The sequence below is a fragment of the Dipodomys ordii genome, unplaced genomic scaffold (assembly GCF_000151885.1).
Source record: "Dipodomys ordii isolate 6190 unplaced genomic scaffold, Dord_2.0 Scaffold1000001372, whole genome shotgun sequence".
Taxonomy (NCBI): domain Eukaryota; kingdom Metazoa; phylum Chordata; class Mammalia; order Rodentia; family Heteromyidae; genus Dipodomys; species Dipodomys ordii.
Genome location: NW_012284989.1, coordinates 57,270 through 67,592, shown reverse-complemented (window position 1 = coordinate 67,592; position 10,323 = coordinate 57,270).

Below are 10,323 nucleotides of genomic sequence, written 5' to 3'. Positions count from 1 at the left end.
GAAAGTGCTCAGTGTCAGGTAGGATATATAATTCGGATGCAAATCAATATGCTATGTAAATAGGATGTCACAAAGGGAAAAAAATGACATAGGTGGAAGAATTGTAACTACAATAAATGATAAACAGATTGAATTAGTAAGGAATCATTCTAGGATAAAATTAGATGCAAAAATTATAGGACGGATTAAGTATAAATAATATTTTATTAATTATTAACAGAATAAAAATTGCATGGAGACATAAATACCTAATAATTGGTAGTAGCACATGATACATAATTTAATAATATATAGACATCTGTCTCATTCTATAAAATATTTAATTATATGTATGGATGTATGTACATATATGATAAACAGTAACAGGATATTGAGTATTAATTAATACTTTATTAATTGTTAGCTGCGACACATCATTAAATGGAGATATAATTAAATACCTAATAATTGGTAATAATATTATCTATAATTTAATAATATAGACATCTCTCTTTTGTGTATATAATAGTTATATACAACAACCTATCTATTTATACCTCCTTTACTCCTGGGGCTCAGTGATTGAGTGCTCCCCTAGTAAGCATGAGCCCTGCGTTCGATTCCTCAGTGCCACATAAGCAGAAAACCTGGAAGTTCTGCTGTCTTTCAATCAATTCAGTGCTAGCCTTGAGCACAAATGCTTAGGGACAATGTCTAAGCCCTTACTCAAGCCCTAGCACTGCCACCAAAAAAAGGTAGACTGCTCTAACTGCAATTATAGATGGACAGGATTTAAAATACCACATCACAGAACAAGCTAGGAGTCTGGCACTGACAGTTGCCACCTAACCTGACTCAGGCACATGTAAACAGCTTAACACAGCTCCACAGAACTAGATGCTGCTGGCTTACCCCCATCATCCTGGCTGCTTGGGAGCTTTAAAACCAAGCCCTGGTAGGAAGTATGTGAGACTCTTGGAGATGTGGCTCTAAGTAGTAGAGCCTTAGCCTTGAGCAAAGGTTATTAGAACAGTATCCCCATGCATTGAGTTCAAGACCTATGGGTAGCCTGCTCCCCCCAAAAAAAAACACCCCACTAAATCATTAGATGTGAACTTGAATGATTTGTGAAATGTTCCTCAAAGAATGGTGATACTGATGAAAGCAACCTAATTCTAATGACAGCTTGTGGAATAGAGCTATGCGCTGAGTCCTTCATAGGGTGCTCTGTGCTGAGTCTGGCACAGGGTGCTGTGTTCTGAGTCCTTCACAGGGTGCAGTGTGCTGAGTCTTGCATTGGGTGCTGGGTGCTGAGTCTTCAGAGAATGTTGTGTGCTGAGTCCTTCAAAGTGTGCCATCTGCTGTGTCCTTCACAGAGTGCATTCTTTCATATGGTCCTTGTAAGAGCTACACAACTGAGATGATTATGCAGAAAAGAATATTGAGACACAGATATGTCCCCATTGCAGGGAAAAAATTATGCATTACTGAAGAGTGGGTGAGTTGGCTACTGCAGACAATTGTTTTGTTTTGTTTTTTCTGTCATGAATCTTGAACTCGCGGCAGAGGCACTGACCCTTACCTCTTGGGCACATGGCTAGCACTCCACCACGTGGAGCCAAGGACCCCCTTGCAGTAGCCTAGGGGTCTATAGCTGATGTCTGTCAGCCTGCCTTCTCAGGAAGCTGAGATCTGAGGATCTGGCTTGCAAACTATGCCAGACACAAAAGGTACCATGAGATTATTATCTCCAATTCACCACTAAGAAACCTGAAGTGGAAGCTGGATGCTTGTCACTCATGCTTGTCATCCTAGCTCCTCAGGAGGATGAGATCTGAGGATCATGGTTCAAAGCTAGCCTGGGCAGGAAAGTCCTCGAGACATTTAGCTCCAATGAACCATGAGAAAACCTGAAATGTTGCTTTGGCTCAAGTGGTAGAGCACAAGACTTGAAGCACAGCACCCAGGCCCAGACTTCAACTCCTACAACAGAAAAGAAACAAAATAACAAACCTGAAGTAGAGGGCTGGGAATGTGCCTTAGGGGTAGAGTGCTTTGCATCTATGAAACTATGGATTTGATTTCTCTGGAGCACATCACTAGAAAAAAGGCTGAAGTGGCTCTGTGGTTCCAGTGGGAGAGGACTATTCTTGTACAAGAGAAATTAGGTACAGTGCTCAGGTCCTAAGTTCAAGCTCCAGGACTTGTGTATGTGTGCACGCACATGCACACACACCCACACACAAACCAGAAGTAAACCTGTGACACAAAACGGTAAAGAACTGGGCTCCTGCACTGAGCTCATGGTCAGCACCCAGGCCCTGTGTTCAACCCCAAAACCTTGCCACCCAGGACTCACCCCAGGACTGCTTGAGCAGTCCTAGATGACAGGAAGCATGGTGAGATCAGACACGTGCTTGGATTTCCAAAGCTTCCAGAAACCTAGCAGAGACATCATAGGCCCATCATCACCCTCAATGAAACATTTCTTGAGGTTAAGTGCCCTAGTTGTCTGCCAGAAGGACTCCTGAATTATATTGAGCACTGTATCTGAACACCTGAATATAGTCTCACAAAGGCAGGATAAGTGCTGGGAACCTGGCCTGCCACAGGAGGTGACACAAATGAAGGCTTCCTGTCAAAAGGGAGCACTGGGAGAGAGATACCTTGGAGTACAAAGAGGCCTTTTTGTCCTGACCTTCAGAGCCTATCCACACTCATCCTCACTAATTGGCCCTGATGGAGTTGTTTGTTACACAGCTGTACAGGACTGAGGTCTTTTGTCTGCTGTCCATACAGTGAGAGAGCCTTCTTCCAGCAGGACTGGGAGGCAGAGAAACCCACAGCCTGTACTGGGAACTGTGAGGGGAGCCCAGGAACATGCACTGTCATGAAAGCAGTCTCTGTGTTATGAAATCATTGTATTGAAAACAAATTTTCTAGCTTGGAGCCTTTCATCATAGCTATTCCTATGGGAATACATCCACAGATACACAAAGACATGGAAGCAGGTCCTGGGGTTGAACTGTGAGCATAGGCATTTTCCCTGAGTTACTTTTGCTCAAGAGTGTTGCGTTAAACTTGAGCTACAGCCCCACTTCTGGGTTTTCTGTGATCTCTTAGAATAACAGTTTCATGGACAATCCTATGCTGGCTGGATTCAAACTCAGATTCTCTACATCTCAGCCTCCTGAGGATCTGGGATTACAGTCAGCAGCCACTGGCACCTGCCTTTCTTTTCTTCTTCATTTTTTAATCTGGACAATCTGACTACTTTACAACATCATTCCAGTGCTTTGAATTTATAAGTAAACTGTACAATGTTCTTTATAGGTGCTTTCTGAGAGAAGGATTTTCTCTCCTCATCTTCTCCTCTGGTCACAGGTTTGAAGCCAAAAGTGAGAAATGAGTGTCACATGATTTTGGCAGCAAATATCCACAGGACATGCCAGTTCAGTCACTTAGCATTGAGCTGCAGTGAATTTACTGTCTCAGGATGACAGGACCAAAAGCTGGAGTGATCCTCATACTGTCTGCATTGCTCCTTAGGCCTATAAAATTATCTAATAATTATGAGTGTTTTGTGTCTCCAACTTAAGTATCTAGAACACACTAGAAGCATCTTCATGTTTCCATTTTGCTCTACTACCTCTGGAGATTTAGACTAAGGTTTTGTGTGGAGCAGATCCTCGGTGAATCCCTGAGGAAAGCCAGTTGAAGTCTCCTCAGGAGATCTCTGTACAAAGCCAGCCCCAGCAGAAAAGTCTGCCAGACTCTTATTTCCAAAAAACCACCAGAAAACCAGAAGTGAATCAGAGGCCCAGAGGGTAGAGCTCCAGATTTGAGAAAGAAAGCCGAACCAGAGATACAATCCAGACCAGGCAGGAAAGCCTGGCAGGTGCTTATGTCCAATTAACCCAGATGGCTGGAAGTGGAGCTATGGCAGTGGTAGAGTCTCAGCCTTGAGCAAAACAGCGGAGGAACACATAGGGCCCTGAGTTTAAGCCCTGGGATGGCCACCAAAATAATTCAAAAAGAGAAGGCCAAGTTTATGTATGAGTGTCCTACCTACTTATGTGTGTATATTACCTCCCTGAGTGCAAACAGATTGTATGCAATGCTTCTCCTTTTATGTACAGATTTATTTTTCAGATTGGCTTGTTGCACATACTGCATCATTCTCTTTTTTTCAGGTCCATGGTTTTCTCTTTTTTTCAGGTCCATGGTTTTTCTCTTCCAGAGTTCCAGGCCTGTGTCCTTATATGGTGCACACTTAAGATCTCATCAGCCTTTATTTACATTTTATTATGAGGCCAAGGCAGGAGCAGTCACAAATCCGACAGGAGAAAAGAAGATCAGGGTTTTTGAAATAACCTGTATTCAGAAAATTAAACTTGGGGGATGTAAAATGTAGCATACTTAGGTAGAAACTACCATTAAGAAAAAGATGAGAGGGCTGGGAAAGTGGATTAGTGAGAGAGTGCTTGCCTGGCATGCAAGAAGCCCTGAGTGTATTCACTCTGTAGCACATCAACAGAAAAAGCCAGAATTGGTGCTGTGCCTCAAGTAGTAGAGTGCTAGAGACAGTGCCCAGGCCTTTAGTTCAACTCAAGTACAAGTAACTTCTCATCACCAAGGGAAACCCAGGAAGCTCTTGAACATCTGCCCTTTCAGAAGTGGAAGTCAGAATGTCATAGACATTCCTGCCCTGGCTGGCTTCACCCTGTGATCCTTAGACCTCAGCCTCCTGAACTGGGAGATGGGCCTTAGCTACTGGTGCTCTGCTAGGTCAGAAGTGTAATGACATTGACAATACCAGTCAACTGCTTATCACAAAGGGCTTGGGGAACATATTAAGCCTTTCAACAATGGACATTTCACAACCCTGTAGGACACAAGGTTATAATGCTAGAGTATGAGAGGCTGGGCATATGGATCTGCTAAACTTGAACCTTGAGCTCTAACTCTAATTCTGGTGTATATCAGCTTTCATGTTTCCAGAGAATGTTCTCCTAATTAGCATATAGGAAAAGTACTGTGATTAACCTTCACGTTTTTCCCATTGTCTGTCTCGAACTCAAGCCTGGGCACTGTCCCTGAGCCATTCATCTCAAGGTGAACACTCTACCACTTGAGCCACAGCACCACATGGGGTATTTTGGTGGTCCATTGGTGATAAGAGTCTAACAGGCTTTCCTTGCCTAGGCTGTCTTTGAACTGTGGACTTCAGATCTCAGCCTCCTGAGAAGAAGGGTCCCAGATGTGAGCCATTGGAATCTGGCCTATTGTTTTTGCCAGTGCAGGGGCTTGAACTTAGGGCCTGGGTACTGTCTCAGTGCTTCTTTTTCTCAAGGCTAGTGCTCTACCACTTGAGCAGTCCACAGCTTCTGGCTTTTTCTGAGTATGTGGCACTGAGGATTCAAACCCTGGCATTCATGCATGATGAGCAAGCTCTCTACCACTAAGCCACATTCCCAGTCCCACCCTTACAATATTATCCCTCAACTTGCCTATCCTCAAGGAAAGGCTTCTGAGTATAAATCATCTAAAGAAATCCCTAGTTGAAGTTGTTAAAAATAAACAAGACACAGCTCATATTTGGGAGTGACTCTAAACATGTGAAGGCTGTGACAAATGCCTCCATTTAATTATGTATCACTTTTCAACACTTAAAGTATTAATGAAAAATGAGTCAATGTCCTAAATTGATGTGTATAATTTTATAATAGATGTGCAAAATGTAATAAATGTTATGTGTATAATAATACTAATACAATAATAAAAATCATAGTTTGTAATAAACATACACATGTAATCTGTAACATATATTACACATGTACATAAATATTATTTTCCATTATAAGAACTTAATTCAGGCCCTGGAAACTCTACCCTGAATTTCTTTTCCTCAAGGACAATGAGCTTCCCCTTCACCTATGATGCAAAAGACTTACCCGGATGGTGACATCAAATCCCAGCAGTGGCAGAAATACTAGCCCCAGTTGAAAGACAGTGACTTAATTATTTTTAATGGAAGCAGTTATTTTTATTCAGTTCCATACTGAACATTTTAAAAACAGCAGTGTATAATTTTGTGTATCTATTCAGACATCCTTACCTTACCTGCAAAGTACTTTTCTGAGCTCTAAATAATTTCCTTTTTTGTACATTTTTTGTTGTAAAAATGTGGTATAGAGGGGTTACAGTTACATGAGCAAAGTAATGAGTACATTTACTATTGAGCATTGTTGCCTCCTCCTTTGTTTTCCCCTTGCCATCCCTTCCTCCCACCTCCACAGCTATCCCCCCACCCCCAGCTGAGCTCAGTGACTCAATTTTTTGTTTTTGTCTTGGCACAGGATTTGAACTCAAGTAGTAGAAATTCTGCACCTTCCCTCACATTGCTACAAATTTACCAAGATCCTGAGTTCAAATCCCAGGCTAGGAATGTAAACTGGCAGAAATTCCAAACCAGGGGGAATTTTTCAATTTAGTTAAATAATTAATTAATTTTTTATGTATTTATTTTATTTTTTTGCCAACCATGGAGCTTGAACTCAGGCTGTGCAACTCTAAGTCAGCTTTGATTGCCTTTGACTGGGCTGCAGCCTCTCACCCATAGTCAATCTTGGGATCCTAGGCCCAGAGGGCTTGCAGGAAGAAAAAAAAAGTGAGACAGCACAAAAAGTGGCAAGTTGCAGAGGACTGGGGGTTTTACGTTATTTTTTTCTTTGCAGGGTGACCATCCTGAGTCTGAATGACACGGCTGCAAAGTGGAGCTGAACTGCTATTCCTGAAGGCTGGTGGGCCATCAGGGAAACCATAGGCAAAACCTGCTAACATAGGCCATGGGTTAAAAATCTAAGTCCTGACACCTACCAATGGCAGGACAGCACAAGAGACTTGTTCCTATGCATAGGAATACTGATTGAAAGAGTAGTTCGTGGATGTAATTGATTGATTTTAATTGATAGTTTATTAAGCATGAAAAGAATAATATTACTTCAAAGGCATATAATAAATACCTAAGAGTTGGTAGGAATGTAGTAGGCGTCATTCAGTCAGATAGATGGCTCTGGCACTCTACCAATATGTACTAATTGTATACCACCATCTGCCAATCCATGTATCACTTTTTTGGCCAAACCTGGGCTCCATCTCAGTGCCTGGGAACCACCTCACAGCTTCATTAGCTAGAGGCTGCCATGCTCACCCTTATCCATTCATGAATTGGGCCTGCTAGGCCCCAAGTTTGGATCCCAGCACTGCCAAAAGTTTAATCTTGGAGTAAGAAGCCCAGTGTGACACATGCTTTCCTTTTCTGGGAGAGTCCTGGGTGTCAGGCATGATAGTGAACACATCTACAAATCTAGATGCTATGTGATAGGAAGTAAAAAAATGTAATAAATGGTATAGGTGTCATCAGAGTCAATAAAATAAATGGTAAATAAATGAATAAAACAAGAAATGAAATGAATAACCATACCAAACATGATATTGTCTGACTATATGGAAGTATAAATCCTGTCTTTAAAATGTAAATAAAATGTATGTAAGTAGTATTTTTTTTCATTGTAAAGATACTATACAGAGGGTTACAGTTACATGAGTGAGGTAATGAGTACACTACCTCTTGAACATTGTTACCCCCTCCAATGTTTTCCCCCTACGATCCCCTCCCACCCTCCCTTCTCCGGGGTTCTTTTTTTTTTGATTGTGATTAAGTAATTACATAATTTCCGGAATTTCACAGTATTGTGGAATAATGATGCTCATTTAAAGTCACAAGTTCATTCTCACTTTCCTGGAGCAAATTGTCTATCACAGTCTGTAACATATAACAGTGTTCACATGTTATATACCATATATGTGATCAGCAGCATGGGGATATTTAGTAGTGGTTCAACCAGATGAGTGGGAGTTCTTTGTTTCTTAAGTCCTGTTAGTTTTGTCGTATCACCTAACATTTTGGATTTAGCATCCACTTATCAGGGAGACCATGTACCGTTTGTCTCTTCGTTCTTGGCTTACCACGCTCAACATGATTCCTTCTAGCTCCATCCATTTCCCTGCAAATGCCATTATTTTGTCATTTCTAAAGCCTGCATCATATTCCATTATGTATAGTTACCACAATTTTGGATCCATTCATCTGTGGTGGGACATCTGGGTTGTTTCCATATCCTAGCTATTGTGAACAGTGCTGAAATAAACATGGAGGTGCACGTGTCCTTGTATATTGGTTCCTGTTGTTCAGGGTAGATGCCTAGAAGTGCTATGACTGGGTCATAAGGGAGGTCAATCTTTAGCTTTCTAAGGACCCTCCAGATTGCTTTCCAAAGTGGTTGTATAAGTGTACATTCCCACCAGCAGTGTAATAGGGTTCCTCTTTCTCCACATCCCCGCCAGCATTTGTCGTTGGCTGATTTGTGGATGTGGGACATTCTGACTGGGGTAAGGTGGTATCTCAGGGTTGTCTTTATTTGCATTTCCTTCACCACCAGGGATGATGAACATTTCCTCATGTGTTTCTTTGCCTTTTTATTTCTTCATTTGAGAAGTCCCTCTTTAGTTCCCTTGCCCATTTAGTAATTGGTTTGTTAGGTTTGGGAGGGATTAGTTTCTTGAGTTCCCTGTATATACAGGATGTTAACCCCTTGTCTGCTATATTGCTGGTAAATATTTTTTCCCAATTAGTTGGTTGTCTTTCTAGCTTAGTTGCGATAGATTTAGCTGTGCAGAAGCTTTTTATTTTAAGGTAGTCCCATTTGTTGAGTCTCTCTCCAACTTGTTGTGACCCTGGGACTCTGTTCAGGAAGTTCCTTCCTGTGCCTATTAGTTCAAGTGTCTCTCCTACTCTGTCCTGCAGTAGTTTCAGAGATTCAGGTTTAATGTTAAGGTCTTTAATCCATTTTGAGTTGATGTTGGTGCATGGTGAGAGGCTGGGGTCCACTTTTAGTTTTCTGGATGTGGCTGCCCAGTTTTCCCAGCACCAGCAGTTGAAGAGGCTGTGTTTCTTCCATTGTATGTCTTTGGCTCCTTTGTCGAATATCAGCTGGCTGTAGGATAAGAAGTATGTTTTGCAGGACTGAGGCTTGAATTCAGTCCTAGGAACAGGGCTGACTTTCTTGACTTCAAGTATGGGGTGATTCCCCTAGCCCGACAGTGCTGCCTATTTACCCAGACCTTGAGTTCAAATTCCAGGCCTGGCAGAAAAAATGTCATGAATTGCAAAACAGGGAGATAAATAATTGTTTTTTTAATTTTTTAAATTGTTTTAATTTAATTTTTTGTTTGTTTTTGGCCATGCACATGGCTTGAACTCAGATTGTGACAGCTCTGTCTCAGCTTCTATCACACTAGCCTGGGGTGCAGCTTCCAGAACCAAACCGATCCTGGAATCCTAAGACCCGAGGTCTGACAGGAAAACAAAATGAAAATGACACTAAAACAAGCTGCGAGCCACCCTTGGAAGGCGGTTTCTTGGCTTTGGTTCCTTGCATGGTGACCATCCTAGGTCTGAATGACATGGATGCCACGCACAGGTGACCTGTCACTGCTCAAGGCTGGCGGACTGTCAGGAAAGCCATAGTCCAACCCCGCAACACAGTTCCTGAGTTCAAATCCTGGTCCTGACACCTACTAATGGCAGGAGATTCCAAGAGACTCCTGCCTGAGCTTAGAAATTCTGATGGAATGGTATCCAACTCATGATTGAATAGTTCTTGCAGCGGTCTAGACTCAAATTAGACGCAATAATCCTAGGACGCTGATTGAAATAAATTAATGGTTAATCAGGCATGAAAAGAATAATATTCCTTCAATAGAGGCATAATAACTACCTAAGACTTGGTAGGAACATAGCAGATGTCATTGAATACTAGATACATGGCTCTGGCACTCTGTACTAATATGTATTTATTGGTGTACTACCACCTGCCTATCCATGTATGGCTATTTTGGCCACCCCTGGGTTTCGATTTCAGAGCCTGCCAAAAATGTCATCCTGGAGTAAGAAGCCAAGTGTGACACCTGTTTTCCTTTTCTGTGAGAGTGTGGGGTGTCAGGCATGATGGAGAACAAGTCTACAAATCTAAATGCTATGTGATAGGGTGTAAACAATGTTATACATGGTTAGGTGTCATCACAGTCAATAAAATAAATGGTAAATAAATGAATAAAACAAAAAGTACAATGAATAACCACACCAAACATAATATAGACTGAACAACTGTCTGGAAGTTCAATCCTATCTTTAAAATACATGTAAGGACTAGGTTTTCCCGGGTTGGGGCCTGAATTCAGGCCTAGGGAAGAGGCCTGACCTTCTGATCTTCAAGCATA